This window comes from Arachis hypogaea, chromosome 16 (assembly GCF_003086295.3).
Source record: "Arachis hypogaea cultivar Tifrunner chromosome 16, arahy.Tifrunner.gnm2.J5K5, whole genome shotgun sequence".
NCBI classification, from domain to species: Eukaryota; Viridiplantae; Streptophyta; class Magnoliopsida; order Fabales; family Fabaceae; genus Arachis; species Arachis hypogaea.
The window spans coordinates 21,999,362-22,016,032 of NC_092051.1; the positions used below are offsets into that span (position 1 = coordinate 21,999,362).

The 16,671-nt window shown below is 39.4% G+C and overlaps 1 non-coding gene across 1 annotated transcript; it reads right to left on the reverse strand.

Moving 5' to 3' along the window:
- Window positions 1–5,913: 5,913 nt before the first annotated feature.
- On the reverse strand, window positions 5,914–6,021 carry LOC112760356 (small nucleolar RNA R71). The gene has a single exon (XR_003180801.1). It is a non-coding gene; the product is annotated as a small nucleolar RNA R71 (small nucleolar RNA).
- Between the last annotated feature and the right edge of the window lie 10,650 nt (window positions 6,022–16,671).

A 16,671-nucleotide genomic window follows, 5' to 3' on the forward strand; every position in this document is an offset into this window, starting at 1 on the left:
AGGTGCATTGGAAGTGTTTCATCAGGTACCCCTTTCAAGTTTGGATTTATGGAATCAATCTTCATACACTCCTCCTCTTGGATAGAGTCTTGCAAATTCTTGAAGACATGGAACACTATATGCTCTTCATGCACCCTTAGCATCAATTCTCCTTTTTCAACATCTATCAATGCCCTGGCAGTAGCTAAGAAGGGTCTCCCTAGGATAATGGGAGTGTTTTCATCTTCCTCTATGTCTAGGATGACGAAGTCAGCTGGGAGAAAAAATTTGTCCACCTTTACCAATACATTCTCCACAACCCCAAGTGCTTGTTGAATAGATTTGTTTGCCATTTGAAGGGCTATTTTTGTGGGTTTCAATTCATGAATCTGAAGCTTCCTCATCAAAGATAGAGGCATTAGATTTATGCTTGCACCAAGGTCACAAAATGCTCTCTCAATCATCATGTTGCCTATGGTGTAGGGGATATGAAAGCTCCCTGGGTCCTTCCTCTTTCTTGGCAATCCTTTCTGGATGATGGCACTACACTCCATGGTCATTACAACCATTTATCCCTCCTTTAAGGATCTTTTCTTTGTCAACAATTCCTTCATGAACTTTGCATACAATGGCATTTTTTCAAGTGCTTCTATGAAGGGGATGTTGATGTGCAGTGTCTTGAATATCTCTAGGAATTTGGAGTATTGCTTCTCTTTGTTCTCTCCCTTGAATCTTTGAGGATATGGTAGCATTGGTTGATATGCTCTCACTGCCTCTTTCTTAGTTGACTTATCACTTTGTGTAGAGGTTTCTTGCTCCTGCTTTTGCTCATTCACCTCTTCTTTTAAGCCTTCTTTGTTGTGCTCTTCCTGAGTGATGGCTTCTGTCTCCACCTTCTTACCACTTCTCAGGGTGATTGCTTTACACTCTTCCCATTTTATGGCTTTTCCTGTGTCCCTTGGGTTGTCTTCAGTGGTACTAGGGAATGCTCGCTTCTCACCTATCTCTGTGATATGTTTAGCCATTTGTCCCATTTGTCTTTCAAGATTTTTCATAGATGCATCTTGGTTTTTGAGTGTCAGGGCTTGATCTTGTCTTGCCATCTCTTGAGTCTTGATGAGTTTCTCTATTAACATCTCTAAGTTAGAGATCCTCTGAGAGTCTGGATGTGGTTGCATGGGAGGTGATGGTTGCTGGTGGAGGTTGTTTGGAGCATTGAGGTGGTTATTTTGTGAGTTGAGTGGAAGTGTGGAAAAGTTATTTTGGTGAGTTTGTGAGTTGTTATGAGGTGGATGATATGTGTTTTATGAGTTTTTGTATTGGTTAGTGTTACTGGATGAATGATTTTGGTTGTTTGTGTTGCGGGAGTTGTTGGAATTGTGGTTTCTCTGCCATGAATTTTGATTGTCACCCCATCTTAGGTTGGGGTGATTCCTCCAAGATGAGTTGTATGTGTCACCATGGAAGTCATTTTGAGAAGAATTTGAGGCATTTTGCATATATTGAACCTGTTCTTGTTGCTGCTCAACATGGCTCGCTTCATTTTGACCCCATTCAATTGAAGGTTATTTGTTATGCTCACTGAAGCTAGTTGGAGGCTATCTATTCTCTTAGCCATCATTTCCATTTGTTGCTGGCTTTGTTGGTGCATCAACTTGTTCTGTGTCAAGATCGTGTCCACTCCTTCCAGTTCCAACACACCCTTCTTTTGAATAGGTTGGCGTTGCCTCTGATGAGCAAAGAAGTATTGGTTATTTGTCACCATGTCTATGAGATTCTGAGCTTCTTCGGCTGTATTCATCAATTGTAGCGAGCCTCCTGCAGAGTAATCTAAGGACTCTTGAGATTTTTGAGTCAACCCTTCATAGAAATTTTGAAGTTTATCCCATTCACTGAACATCTCAGGTGGACATTTCCTAATCAGAGCTTTGTATCTTTCCCATGCCTCATACAATAATTCTCCATCCATTTGAGTGAACGTTTGCACCTTCGTTTTCAACCTGATGATCCTCTGAGGCGGATAGAACTTGGATAGGAATTTATTCACCAGATCATTGATGAGCGGATAATTTATACGCTTTTTGGCATTGTTTTTAGTATGTTTTTAGTAGAATCTAGTTACTTTTAGGGATGTTTTCATTAGTTTTTATGTTAAATTCACATTTCTGGACTTTACTATGAGTTTGTGTATTTTTCTATGATTTCAGATATTTTCTGGCTGAAATTGGGGGACTTGAGCAAAAATCAGATTCAGAGGTTGAAAAAGGACTGCTGATGCTGTTGGATGCTGACCTCCCTGCACTCAAAATGGATTTTCTGGAGCTACAGAACTCAAAATGGCGCGCTTCCAATTGCGTTGGAAAGTAGACATCCAGGGCTTTCCAGAAATATATATATAATAGTCTATACTTTGGCCAAGAATAGACGACGCAAACTGGCGTTCAACGCCAGCTCTCTGCCCAATTCTGGCGTCCAGCGCCAGAAAAGGATCCAAAACCAGAGTTGAACGCCCAAACTGGTACAAATACTGGCGTTCAACTCCACAAATGGCCTCTGCATGTGCAACACTCAAAGCTCAGCCCAAGCACACACCAAGTGGACCCCGGAAGTGGATTTATGCATCAATTACTTACTTCTGTAAACCCTAGTAGCCAGTTTATTATAAATAGGACATTTCACTATTGTATTTGACATCCTGGATTGTATTCTGATCCTGTGATCTTGTTTAGAGGGGCTGGCCATCTCGGCCATGACTGGATCTTTCACTTATGTAATTTTAATGGTAGAGTTTCTACACTCCATAGATTAAGGTGTAGAGCTCTGCTGTTCCTCAAAGATTAATGCAAGTACTACTGTTTTCTATTCAATTCATCTTATTTCGCTTCCAAGATATTCATTCGCACTTCAACCTGAATGTGATGAACGTAACAATCATCATCATTCCCTATGAATGCGTGCCTGACAACCACTTCCGTTCTACATTAGATTGAATGAGTATCTCTTAGATCTCTTAATCGGAATCTTCGTGGTGTAAGCTAGAATGATGGCGGCATTCAAGAGAATCCGGAGAGTCTAAACCTTGTCTATGGTATTCCGAGTAGGATTCAATGATTGAATGACTGTGACGAGCTTTAAACTCGCGATTGCTGGGCGTAGTGACAGAACGCAAAAGGATAGTAAATCCTATTCCAGCATGATCGAGAACCGACAGATGAATAGCCGTGCCGTGACAGGGTGCGTTGACCATTTTCACTGAGAGGATAGGATGTAAACCATTGACAAGGGTGATGCCTCCAGACGATTAGCCGTGCCGTGACAGGGCATTTGGATCATTTTCCCGAGAGAAGACCGAAAGTAGCCATTGACAATGGTGATGGATTACATAAAGCCAGCCATGGAAAGGAGTAAGACTGATTGGATGAAGATAGCAGGAAAGCAGAGGTTCAGAAGAACGAAAGCATCTCTAGTGCACTTGCTGGTTAGTTGTGCGAAGTTGTGAACCATGGTATTGGCATCATGTTTTTGGCGCCATTACTAGGGAAAGAAAGAGCGATGAATTTTATATAATCAAAGTGTAATCACAACTTCTGCGCACCAAGTTTTTGGCGCCGTTGCCGGGGATTGTTCGAGTTTGGACAACTGACGGTTCATCTTGTTGCTCAGATTAGGTAACTTTCTTTTCGTTTTCTTTTCAAAAATTTTTAAAATAAAAATGTTTTCAAAAATATATCTTTCTTCAAAATCTTTAAGAATGAATTCTAGTGTTTCATGAAGCATGTTGAAGCCTGGCTGGCTGTAAAGCCATATCCAAACTCCTTTGGGATTGGTCTTCAACTAATCACCTCAATGGATGTAATTCCATTCTAAAGCTTGGCTGGCTATTAAGCCATGCCTGACCCTTTGATTGGAGCTTTAGAGCATAAGATTCCTGGAATTTATATTAAAAATTTTTGAATCCTTATTTTTCTTTTTCAAATAATTTTTGAAAAATATAAAATAAAAATCCAAAAAAATTAGAAAATCATAAAAATCAAAAATATTTTTTGTGTTTCTTGTTTGAGTCATGTGTCATGTTATAAGTTTGGTGTCAATTGCATGTGCATCTTGCATTTTTCGAAAAAAATCATGCATTCATAGTGTTCTTCATGATCTTCAAGTTGTTCTTGGTAAGTCTTCTTGTTTGATCTTTGCATTTGCATGTTGTGTCTTTTCTTGTTTTTCATATGCATTCTTGAATTCTTAGTGTCTAAGCATTAAAGAATTCTAAGTTTGGTGTCTTGCATGTTTTCTTTGCATTAAAAATTTTTCAAAAATGTGTTCTTGATGTTCATCATGATCTTCATAGTGTTCTTGGTGTTCATCTTGACATTCATAGCATTCTTGCATGCATTCATTGTTTTGATCCATAACTTTCATGCATTGCATCATTTTTCTTGTTTTTCTCTCTCATCATAAAAATTCAAAAATAAAAAAAATATCTTTCCCTCTTTTCTCTCATAATTTCGAAAATTAGATTTGACTTTTTCAAAAAAATTTTAAAATCTAGTTGTTTTATGAGTCAAATCAAATTTTCAATTTAAAAATCTTATCTTTTTCAAAAAATCTTTTTCAAAAATCAAATCTTTTTCATTTTTCTTAGTTATTTTCGAAAATTCTAAAAATATTTTTCAAAAATCTTTTTCTTATTTTTATACCAAATTTTCGAAAATAACAATAACAATTAATGTTTTGATTCAAAAATTTCAAGTTTGTTACTTGCTTGTTAAGAAAGATTCAAACTTTAAGTTCTAGAATCATATCTTGTGATTTCTTGTGAATCAAGTCATTAATTGTGATTTTAAAAATTCAAATATTTTTCAAAAACTAATTTCTATCATATCTTTTCAAAAATATCTTCTTATCTTTTTTTTCAAAAATTTGATTTCAAAATATCTTCTCTAACTTCCCAACTCCTTATCTTTTCAAAATTGATTTTTGTTTCAACTAACTAACTAACTTTTTGTTTGTTTCTTACCTTTTTCAAAACCACCTAACTAACTCTCTCTATTTTCGAAAATATCTTCCCCCTTTTTCAAAAAATTTCTTTTTAATTAACTAATTATTTTATTTTTATTTTGAATTTTCGAAAAAAAAACAACTACTAACCTTTTTCAAAAACTATTTTCAAAAATCACTAACTCTTTTTCAAAAATTATTTTCGAAATTTCCCCTCTCTCATCTTATTCTATTTATTTATTCATCTACTAACATCTCTCCCTCACCCACCAAAAATCCGAACCCTCTCTCTCTCTTTCTGAGTTCAGATTTTTTCTCTTCTTCTCTTCTTCTACTAACAATAAGGAACCTCTTTACTGTGACATAGAGGATTCCTCTTCTTTTCTTTTTTCTCTCCTCTTTCTTATGAGCAGGGACAGAGAAAAAGGCATTTTTGTTGAAGCTGATCCAGAACCTAAAAGGACTCTGAAGAGAAAATTAAGAGAAGCTAAATTACAACAATCCAGAGACAACTTGATTGAAAATTTCGAACAAGTAAAGGAGATGGCAGCCGAACCCAACAACAATGCAAGGAGAATGCTTGGTGACTTTACTGCACCAAATTCCAATTTACATGGAAGAAGCATCTCCATTCCTGCCATTGGAGCAAACAACTTTGAGCTGAAACCTCAATTAGTTTCTCTGATGCAGCAGAACTGCAAGTTTCATGGACTTCCATCTGAAGATCCTTTTCAGTTCTTAACTGAATTCTTGCAGATATGTGATACTGTTAAGACTAATGGAGTAGATCCTGAAGTCTACAGGCTCATGCTTTTCCCTTTTGCTGTAAGAGACAGAGCTAGAGTATGGTTGGACTCTCAACCTAAGGATAGCCTGAACTCTTGGGATAAGCTGGTCAAGACTCTCCTAGCCAAGTTCTTTCCTCCTCAAAAGCAGAGCAAGCTTAGAGTGGATGTTCAAACCTTCAGACAGAAAGAAGGTGAATTCCTCTATGAAGCTTGGGAGAGATACAAAGGACTGACCAAAAAGTGTCCTTCTGACGTGCTTTCAGAATGGACCATCCTGGATATATTCTATGATGGTCTGTCTGAGTTATCTAAGATGTCATTGGATACCTCTGCAGGTGGATCCATTCACCTGAAGAAAACACCTGCAGAAGCTCAAGAACTCATTGACATGGTTGCAAATAACCAGTTCATGTACACTTCTGAAAGGAATCCTGTGAATAATGGGACGCCTATGAAGAAGGGAGTTCTTGAGATTGATACTTTGAATGCCATATTGGCTCAGAACAAAATATTGACTCAGCAAGTCAATATGATTTCTCAGAGTCTGAATGGAATGCAAGTTGCATCCAACAGTACTCAAGAGGCATCTTCTGAAGAAGAAGCTTATGATCCTGAGAACCCTGCAATAGCAGAGGTGAATTACTTAGGTAAACCTTATGGAAACACCTATAACTCATCATGGAGAAATCATCCAAATTTCTCATGAAAGGGTCAAAAGCCTCAACAGGGCTTTAATAATGGTGGAAGAAACAGGTTTAGCAATAGCAAGCCTTTTCCATCATCCACTCAGCAACAGACAGAGAATTCTGAGCAGAACCCATCTAGCTTAGCAAACTTAGTCTCTGATCTATCTAAGGCCACTGTGAGTTTCATGAATGAAACAAGGTCTTCTATTAGAAACTTGGAAGCACAAGTGGGCCAGCTGAGTAAAAGGATCACTGAAATCCCTTCTAGCACTCTCCCAAGCAATACAGAAGAAAATCCAAAAGGAGAGTGCAAGGCCATTGACATAACCAAAATGGCCGAACCCAATGAGGGAGAGGAGGACGTGAATCCCAAGGAGGAAGACCTCCTAGGACGTCCAATGATCAATAAGGAGCTTCCCTCTGAGGAACCAAAGGACTCTGAGGCTCATCTAGAGACCATAGAGATCCCATTAAACCTCCTTATGCCATTCATGAGCTCTGATGAGTATTCCTCTTCTGAAGAGAATGAGGATGTTACTGAAGGGCAAACTGCCAAGTTTCTTGGTGCAATCATGAAGCTAAATGCCAAATTATTTGGCAATGATACTTGGGAAGTTGAACCTCCCTTGTTCATCAATGAACTAAGTGATCTGGATCAACTGACATTGCCTCAGAAGAGACAGGATCCTGGAAAGTTCATAATACCTTGTACCATAGGCACCATGATCTTTAAGGCTCTGTGTGACCTTGGTTCAGGGATAAACCTCATGCCCCTCTCTGTAATAGAGAAACTGGGAATCTATGGGGTGCAAGCTGCTAAAATCTCATTAGAGATGGCAGACAATTCAAGAAAACAGGCTTATGGACAAGTAGAGGACGTGTTAGTAAAGGTTGAAGGCCTTTACATCCCTGCTGATTTCATAGTCTTGGATACTGGAAAGGAAGAGGATGAATCCATCATCCTAGGAAGACCTTTTCTGGCCACAGCAAGAGCTGTGATTGATGTGGACAGAGGAGAATTGATCCTTCAATTAAATAAGGACAACCTTGTGTTTACAACTCAAGGATCTCTCTCTGCATCCATGGAGAGGAAGCATAAAAAGCTTCTCTCAAAGCAGAGTCAAACAAAGCCCCCACAGTCAAACTCTAAGTTTGGTGTTGGGGAGTCTCAACAATGCTCTGAACATCTGTGAGGCTCCATGAGAGCCCACTGTCAAGCTATTGACATTAAAGAAGCGCTTGTTGGGAGGCAACCCAATTTTTATTTATCTAACTATATTTTTCTTAGTTATATGTCTTTATAGGTTCATGATCATGTGGAGTCAGAAAATAAACAAAAAAATTAAAAACGGAATCAAAAACAGCAGAAGAAAAATCACACCCTGGAGGAGCATCTGCCTGGCGTTCAATGCCAGAACAGAGCATGGTTCTGGCGCTGAACGCCCAAAATGGGCAGCATCTGGGCGCTGAATGCCCAGAACAAGCATGGTTCTAGCGTTCAACGCCAGAAATGGCAACAAATAGGCGTTGAACGCCCAAAATGGGCACCAACCTGGCGCTGAACGCCCAGAGTTGTGTGCAAAGGCATTTTACATGCCTAATTTGGTGCAAGGGGGTAAATCCTTGAACACCTCAGGATCTGTGGACCCCACAGGATCATCTCAGGATCTGTGGACCCCACAGGATCCTCACCTACCTCCACTCACTTCTTCTCACCCCTCTTTCACACAATCCCATAAACACTCTTCCCCAAAACTCTTCACCAATCACCTCAATCTCTCTTCCCCATCACCTCTTCTCCACTCACATCCATCCACTTTTCCCCATAAACCTACCTCATAAACCCCACCTACCTTCAAAATTCAAAACCAATTTCCCACCCAAACCCACCCATATGGCCGAAACCTTTCCCCCCTCCCTTCCCTATATAAAGCCCTCCATTCTTCTTCAAATTCACACAACACAACCCCCCTATACCCTTCTTGGCCGAAACACAACACCTTCCCCCTTTCCTCCATATCTTCTTCTTCTCCTTTTATTCTTTCTTTTATTGCTCGAGGGCGAGCAATATTCTAAGTTTGGTGTGGTAAAAGCACAAGCTTTTTTGTTTTTCTATTACCATTGATGGCACCTAAGACCGGAGAATCCTCTAGAAAGGGGAAAGGGAAGACAAAAGTCTCCACCTCCGAGTTATGGGAGATGGAAAGATTCATCTCTAAAGCCCATCAAGACCACTTCTATGATGTTGTGGCCAAGAAGAAGGTGATCCCCGAGGTCCCTTTCAAACTCAAAAGAAATGAGTATCCAGAGATCCGACATGAAATTCAAAGAAGAGGTTGGGAAGTTCTAACAAATCCCATCCAACAAGTCGGCATCCTAATGGTTCAAGAGTTCTATGCCAATGCATGGATCACCAAGAACCATGATCAAAGTAAGAACCCGGATCCAAAGAACTATGTTACAATGGTTCGGGGGAAATACTTAGATTTTAGTCCGGAAAATGTGAGGTTAGCGTTTAACTTGCCTATGATGCAAGGAGATGAACGCCCCTACACTAGAAGGGTCAACTTTAATCAAAGGTTAGACCAAGTCCTTATGGACATATGTGTGGAAGGAGCTCAATGGAAGATTGACTCCAAAGGCAAGCCGGTTCAACTAAGAAGATTGGATCTCAAGCCTGTGGCTAGAGGATGGTTGGAATTCATCCAATGCTCCATCATCCCCACTAGCAACCGATCTGAAGTTACTGTGGATCGGGCCATCATGATTCATAGCATCATGATTGGAGAGGAAATAGAAGTTCATGAAGTCATCTCTAATGAACTCTACAAAATAGCCGAAAAGTCATCCCCCATGGCAAGGCTAGCTTTTCCTCATCTTATTTGCCATCTATGTTACTCAGCTGGAGCTTTCATAGAAGGAGACATTCCTATTAAGGAAGAGAAGCCTATCACTAAGAAAAAGATGGAGCAAGCAAGAAAGCCCATTCATGGAGCTCAAGAGGCGCAAGAAGCTCATCACCATGAGATCCCGGAGATGCCTCAAATGCAATTTCCTCCACAAAACTATTGGGAGCAAATCAACACCTCCTTGGGAGAATTAAGTGCCAACATGGGACAATTAAGGGTGGAACATCAAGAGCACTCCATCATGCTTCATGAAATAAGAGAAGATCAAAAAGCAATGAGGGAGGAGCAACAAAGACAAGGAAGAGACATAGAAGAGCTCAAGGACATCATTGGTTCCTCAAGAAGGAAACGCCACCATCACTAAGGTGGACTCATTCCTTGTTCTTATTTCTTCTGTTTTTCGGTTTCTATGTTAAGTGCTTATCTATGTTTGTGTCTTCATTGCATGATCATTAGTAGTTAGTAACTATGTCTTAAAGTTATGAATCTCCTATGAATCCATCACCTCTCTTAAATGAAAAATGTTTTAATTCAAAAGAACAAGAAGTACATGAGTTTTGAATTTATCCTTGAACTTAGTTTAATTATATTGATGTGGTGACAATGCTTCTTGTTTTCTGAATGTATGCTTGAACAGTGCATATGTCTTTTGAAGTTGTTGTTTAAGAATGTTAAATATGTTGGCTCTTGAAAGAATGATGACTAGGAGACATGTTATTTGATAATCTGAAAAATTATAAAAATGATTATTGAAGCAAGAAAAAGCAGCAAAGAACAAAGCTTACAGAAAAAAAAAATAGGCGAAAAAAAAAGAGAAAAAGCAAGCAGAAAAAGCCAAAAGCTCTTAAAACCAAGAGGCAAGAGCAAAAAGCCAATAACCCTTAAAACCAAAAGGCAAGGGCAATTAAAAAGGATCCCAAGGCTTTGAGCATCAGTGGATAGGAGGGCCTAAAGGAATAAAATCCTGGTCTAAGCGGCTAAACCAAGCTGTCCCTAACCATGTGCTTGTGGCGTGTAGGTGTCAAGTGAAAACTTGAGACAGAGCGTTTAAAGTCAAGGTCCAAAGCAAAAAAAAGAGTGTGCTTAAGAACCCTGGACACCTCTAATTGGGGACTTTAGCAAAGCTGAGTCACAATCTGAAAAGGTTCACCCAATTATGTGTCTGTGGCATTTATGTATCCGGTGGTAATACTGGAAAACAAAGTGCTTAGGGCCACGGCCAAGACTCACAAAATAGCTGTGTTCAAGAATCATCATACTGAACTAGGAGAATCAATAACACTATCTGAACTCTGAGTTCCTATAGATGCCAGTCATTCTGAATTTCAATGGATAAAGTGAGATGCCAAAACTATTCAAGAGGCAAAAAGCTACAAGTCCCGCTCATCTGATTGAAGCTATGTTTCATTGATAGTTTGGAATTTATAATATATTCTTTTCTATTTATCCTATTTGATTTTTAGTTGCTTGGGGACAAGCAACAATTTAAGTTTGGTGTTGTGATGAGCGGATAATTTATACGCTTTTTGGCATTATTTTTAGTATATTTTTAGTAGAATCTAGTTACTTTTAAGGATGTTTTCATTAGTTTTTATGTTAAATTCACATTTCTGGACTTTACTATGAGTTTGTATGTTTTTCTGTGATTTCAGGTATTTTCTAGCTGAAATTGAGGGACTTGAGCAAAAATCAGATTCAGAGGTTGAAAAAGGACTGCTGATGCTGTTGGATGCTGACCTCCCTGCACTCAAAATGGATTTTCTGGAGCTACAGAACTTAAAATGGCGCGCTTCTAATTGCGTTGGAAAGTAGACATCCAGGGCTTTCCAGCAATATATAATAGTCCATACTTTGGCCAAGAATAGACGACACAAACTGGCGTTCAACGCCAGCTCTCTGCCCAATTCTGGCGTCCAGCGCCAGAAAAGGATCCAAAACCAGAGTTGAACGCCCAAACTGGCACAAATACTGGCGTTCAACTCCACAAATGGCCTCTGCACGTGCAACACTCAAAGCTCAGCCCAAGCACACACCAAGTGGGCCCCGGAAGTTGATTTATGCATCAATTACATACTTCTGTAAACCCTAGTAGCTAGTTTATTATAAATAGGACATTTCACTATTGTATTTGACATCCTGGATTGTATTCTGATCCTGTGATCTTGTTTAGAGGGGCTGGCCATCTCGGCCATGCCTGGATCTTTCACTTATGTAATTTTAACGGTAGAGTTTCTACACTCCATAGATTAAGGTGTAGAGCTCTGCTGTTCCTCAAAGATTAATGCAAGTACTACTGTTTTCTATTCAATTCATCTTATTTCACTTCCAAGATATTCATTCGCACTTCAACCTGAATGTGATGAACGTGACAATCATCATCATTCCCTATGAACGCGTGCCTGACAACCACTTCCGTTCTACATTAGATTGAATGAGTATCTCTTAGATCTCTTAATCGGAATCTTCGTGGTGTAAGCTAGAATGATGGCGGCATTCAAGAGAATCCGGAAAGTCTAAACCTTGTCTGTGGTATTCCGAGTAGGATTCAATGATTGAATGACTGTGACGAGCTTCAAACTCGCGATTGCTGGGCGTAGTGACAGAACGCAAAAGGATAGTAAATCCTATTCCAGCATGATCAAGAACCGACAGATGAATAGTCGTGCCGTGACAGGGTGCGTTGACCATTTTCACTGAGAGGATAGGATGTAAACCATTGACAAGGGTGATGCCTCCAGACGATTAGCCGTGCCGTGACAGGGCATTTGGATCATTTTCCCGAGAGAAGACCGAAAGTAGCCATTGACAATGGTGATGCATTACATAAAGCCAGCCATGGAAAGGAGTAAGACTGATTGGATGAAGATAGCAGGAAAGCAGAGGTTCAGAGGAACGAAAGCATCTCTATTCGCTTATCTGAAATTCTCACCAGTGATTTACATAAGTATTTCTATCCCTATTTTATTAATTACTTTCGAGAACTCCATTATTATTTTATATCCGCCTGACTGAGATTTACAAGGTGACCATAGCTTGCTTCATACCAACAATCTCCGTGGGATTCGACCCTTACTCACGTAAGGTATTACTTGGACGACCCAGTGCACTTGCTGGTTAGTTGTGCGAAGTTGTGAACCATGGTATTGGCATCATGTTTTTGGCGACATTACCAGGGAAAGAAAGAGCAATGAATTTTACATAATCAAAGTGTAATCACAACTTCTGCGCACCAATCATCCCAAGTGTTGATACTTTCTTTGGAAAATGTCTCCAGCCATTGAAATGCCTTGTCCCTCAAAGAAAATGGGAATAATAGCAGCTTGTAAACATCTGGATGCACACCATTTGTCTTGATAGTTTCACATATTCTTAGGAAGACAGATAGGTGTTGATTTGGATCCTCAAGGGGACCTCCTCCATAGGAACAATTGTTTTGCACGAGAGTGATGAGCTGAGGCTTCAATTCAAAGTTGTTTTCATGAACATTGGGAGCGAGTATACTGCTCCCACAGTGTCTTGGATTTGGGAGAGTGTAAGAAGCTAGAACTCTCCTTTGAGGTGGGTTGTTATTGTTGGGAACTCCCTCAGCAGGGTTATGTGAGTTGCCCTCCATGACCTGGTCTTCTCCTTCTGAATCCTCTTCACCAATTATCCCTTTTCCTGTTGCTTCTCTTCTTAACCTTCGGAGGGTTCTCTCGTCTCCAGGATCAAGTCTCCTTGCCCCTGACATACACAAACACAAACCAACAACACAAATGAAACACTCTATTGCTAGAGTGAAGTTAAAGTTAACGAAACAAAATATCAAATAGTTAGTGGGCTTTAACAAAGAAAAGAAAAATGCTTAATCTAAACTACCATTCACGTAATCATTGTCAATCTTTTCCAATCCCCGGCAACGGCGCCAAAAACTTGATACGCGAAAATTATAAATATTAACGCACAACCGGCAAGTATACCGAGTCGTATCAAGTAATAAAACTCACTAAGAGTGAGGTCGATCCCACAGAGATTGGTAGATTAATCAATTTTAGTTAAATGGTAATTTTAGTCAAGCAAACATGGTTTTGAATTCATGAGATTTGATTTTTTTGAATGTAATTGCGAAAAGTTAAATGACAAAGAATTTAAAGAACTAGAATAAAGAAGAACAATGAAAGTAAATAACTGAAACTTAAAATGTAAGAAACTTAAATGACATAGAAAATAAATTGCAAGAAAGTAAAGGTTGTAGAATTTTAAAGAGCAGAAGAGTAAATTGCAAGAAATAGAGAAACATAATGTAAATGACAAGAATAATAAATTGCAAGAATGTAGAAGGGAATTGGGTAATGGGTATTCAAACAACTAAAGAGCAAAAGAAATGAGAATTAATGATGGAAAGGATCATTAGGGATCAGAGATGCAAATTCTCATGAATTGATGTTGATCAATTCCTTCTCAATCATGGGCATAGATCCATGGCAGATTGTGGGTAACTGAGTCCCAATCTCTTGGTAACTCAATTTCTCTCAACACAACCAATTGCCACTCTCGTGATCTAATTGTTCATGAGAAGAGATGAAGTTTAATTTCTAATCCAAGCCATACATCTTCCAGAATCTCAACTAAGGGAGGTTACATCTCACATACCAACCCAAAGTGTATTGATCAAAGAAATCATGAAAGGATGAACTCTAAACTGAATTATGTAGCTCCTTTCTCAAGTTCACCACATAATTCATATAGATTCAATCCCTCTCTCGATGGTGATTAAATCTGTGAAGAACAAGAATTTCCTCTTAGATGAACCACTTAAATTGAGAATGGAAAGAAAAGTTATCAACCCATTCAAATGAGCAGAGCTCCTCCCCCTAATGAAAATGGGGTTTAGTGAATCATAGCTCTAAAATCAACAACAAGTGCAAAAGTAAACATTCCAATTGAGTAGTGAAGAATATTGAGGAATGAAGGAAAAGTTCTTAAAAACTGAAATTCAAAATTGCCAAAAGAAAACAAAATAGAAGATGGTTGAGAGGCAGTAAAAACAGAAAAAGTCTAAGTGTAAAAGTAAAAGTCTCTAAAAAGTAAAATGTTCAAAAAGTCCTAAAATTCATAATCCCCCTTAAAGTACAAACTCCTTCTCTATTTATACTAGTCCTAAGACTCATTTGGAGATCTTCAATTGGGTTAGCAATGTGGACTTTATCCTTGTTGAATATTGCTTCATGAAAGAATTCTTGTCAAATAGAGGAAACAGGGCTCATTCTCATTGCTCTGGCCTAATGGCCTGGTGTTGTTGCCCAAGTTATTGGCAAAACACACCAGTGACAACGTGCATGGCAATTTCCTGGGAGTGGGACATGGTGCTTGGGCGTTGTTGCCCAAGTTGTTGCCCAAGTTGTTGCCAAACACTTGGCTTGTTCTTCATTCTTACTTCACTTTTTATGCTTGATGTTTCCTGTGGTTTGAACTTCAATTTTGTGCTCCACTATAGACTATGATATATGGTTAGAAAGCTCTTGATGTCTACTTTCCAACGCAACTAGAAGCACCTCAATTAGATCTCTGTAGCTCAAGTTATGTTCCATTGAAGAAGACATGGTCAGGCTGCCTAGCGTTGTTGTCCAAGTTGTTGGCAAAACACGCCAGCAACAACGCCCTTAGTCTCTGAGACTCTAAATAAAGCCAGATTTTGAGTCTTCAAATGAACTCCAATCCCATGCTATGATATATGGTTGGAAAGCTCTTGATGTCTTCTTTCCAATGCTGCTGAAATCACCTCATTTGGAGTTTTCTAGCTCAAGATATGCTCCTTTGAAGAGAGCAAGGTCAAGCTGCCTGGCGTTGTTGCCCAAGTTGTTGGCAAAACACGCCAGGAACAACGTGCATGCCTCTTCTTTGGTGGCTTCCTGGCGTTGTTGCCCAAGTTATTGGCAAAACACGCCAGGAACAACGTGTATGCCTTCTCCTCCATTTTGCATGGGCGTTGTTGCCCAAGTTGTTGGCAAAACACGCCAGGAACAACGTGTATGCCTTCTCCTCCATTTTGCATGGGCGTTGTTGCCCAAGTTGTTGGCAAAACACGCCAGGAACAACGTGCATGCCTCTTCTTTGGTGGCTTCCTGGCGTTGTTGCCCAAGTTATTGGCAAAAACGCCAGGAACAACGCTCAACCTTCTTCTCCCTGGCAGCTTGATTTGTTGGGTGTTGTTGCTGGAGTTGTTGCTGAACACGCAGCCAACAACGCCCCTTCTTCCTCCTTGCTCCATCACCTAACATAAACCAAAGAATTTTCCTCAAAGTTTTGCCATCTTATGCAATAATTTTCAAAGGAATCATTCACATCAACTTATATATAAACTCCTTGAGTCATTTGCATGAATTATGCCAAAATTTCACTTAGTTCTTGGTTCATGGATGCATGGATGAAAAACTCACAAAATTGCTCATTTATTTCAAAGAAAATGAATGAAACTAAGCTAAAACTACTTAAACTAACTAGCTAAAATAGCAAAGATGCAAACGCATCAACAGGACTTACCCAAGAACTGTCAGAAATAGGATAAATAATACTTGCTTCCCATAGTTTCATTACCTCTTTTTGGACCACCTCTTTCATAGTTGGATTAAGTCTCCTTTGTGGTTGCACAACTGGTTTAGCATCATCTTCAAGGAGGATCTTGTGCATACACTTGGTTGGACTAATCCCCTTTAAGTCACTAATGGTCCACCCAAGAGCTGTTTTATGACTCCTGAGCACTGAAATAAGCGCCTCTTCCTCTTCAGGCTTCAGGGAAGAGCTAATAATCACTGGATAGGAACCATTTCACCCAAGAACACATATTTCAGAGAAGGAGGTAAATCTTTGAGCTCAAGCTTGGGGGCTTCCTCCTCTGCTTTAGGCGTGTGAACTAGTGCCTTCTGGGGTGGTGAATCATCAACTTCAACTAACTCATATTCAGAAATAGGATCCAGAATGTCATCAAGTACCTCAGCTTCCAGTACTTCTTGGACAATTTGTTCAACAACATCAATTCTCATGCACCCTTCAGAATCATTAGGGTGCTTGAGAGCTTCAAAACCATTCAGGACCACCTATTCTTCATTGACCCTCAAGGTTAATTCACTCTTTTGCACATCAATCAGAGCTCTACCTGTAGCTAAAAAGGGTCTACCAAGAATAATAGAGGATTTTACATCCTCTTCCATGTCTAATATAACAAAATCAGTAGGAAAAATAAATGGTCCTACTTTCACAAGTAAATCCTCAACAACACCCACAGGTAATTTAATAGAGAGATCAGCAAGTTGAAGAGAAATACGAGTGGGTTTT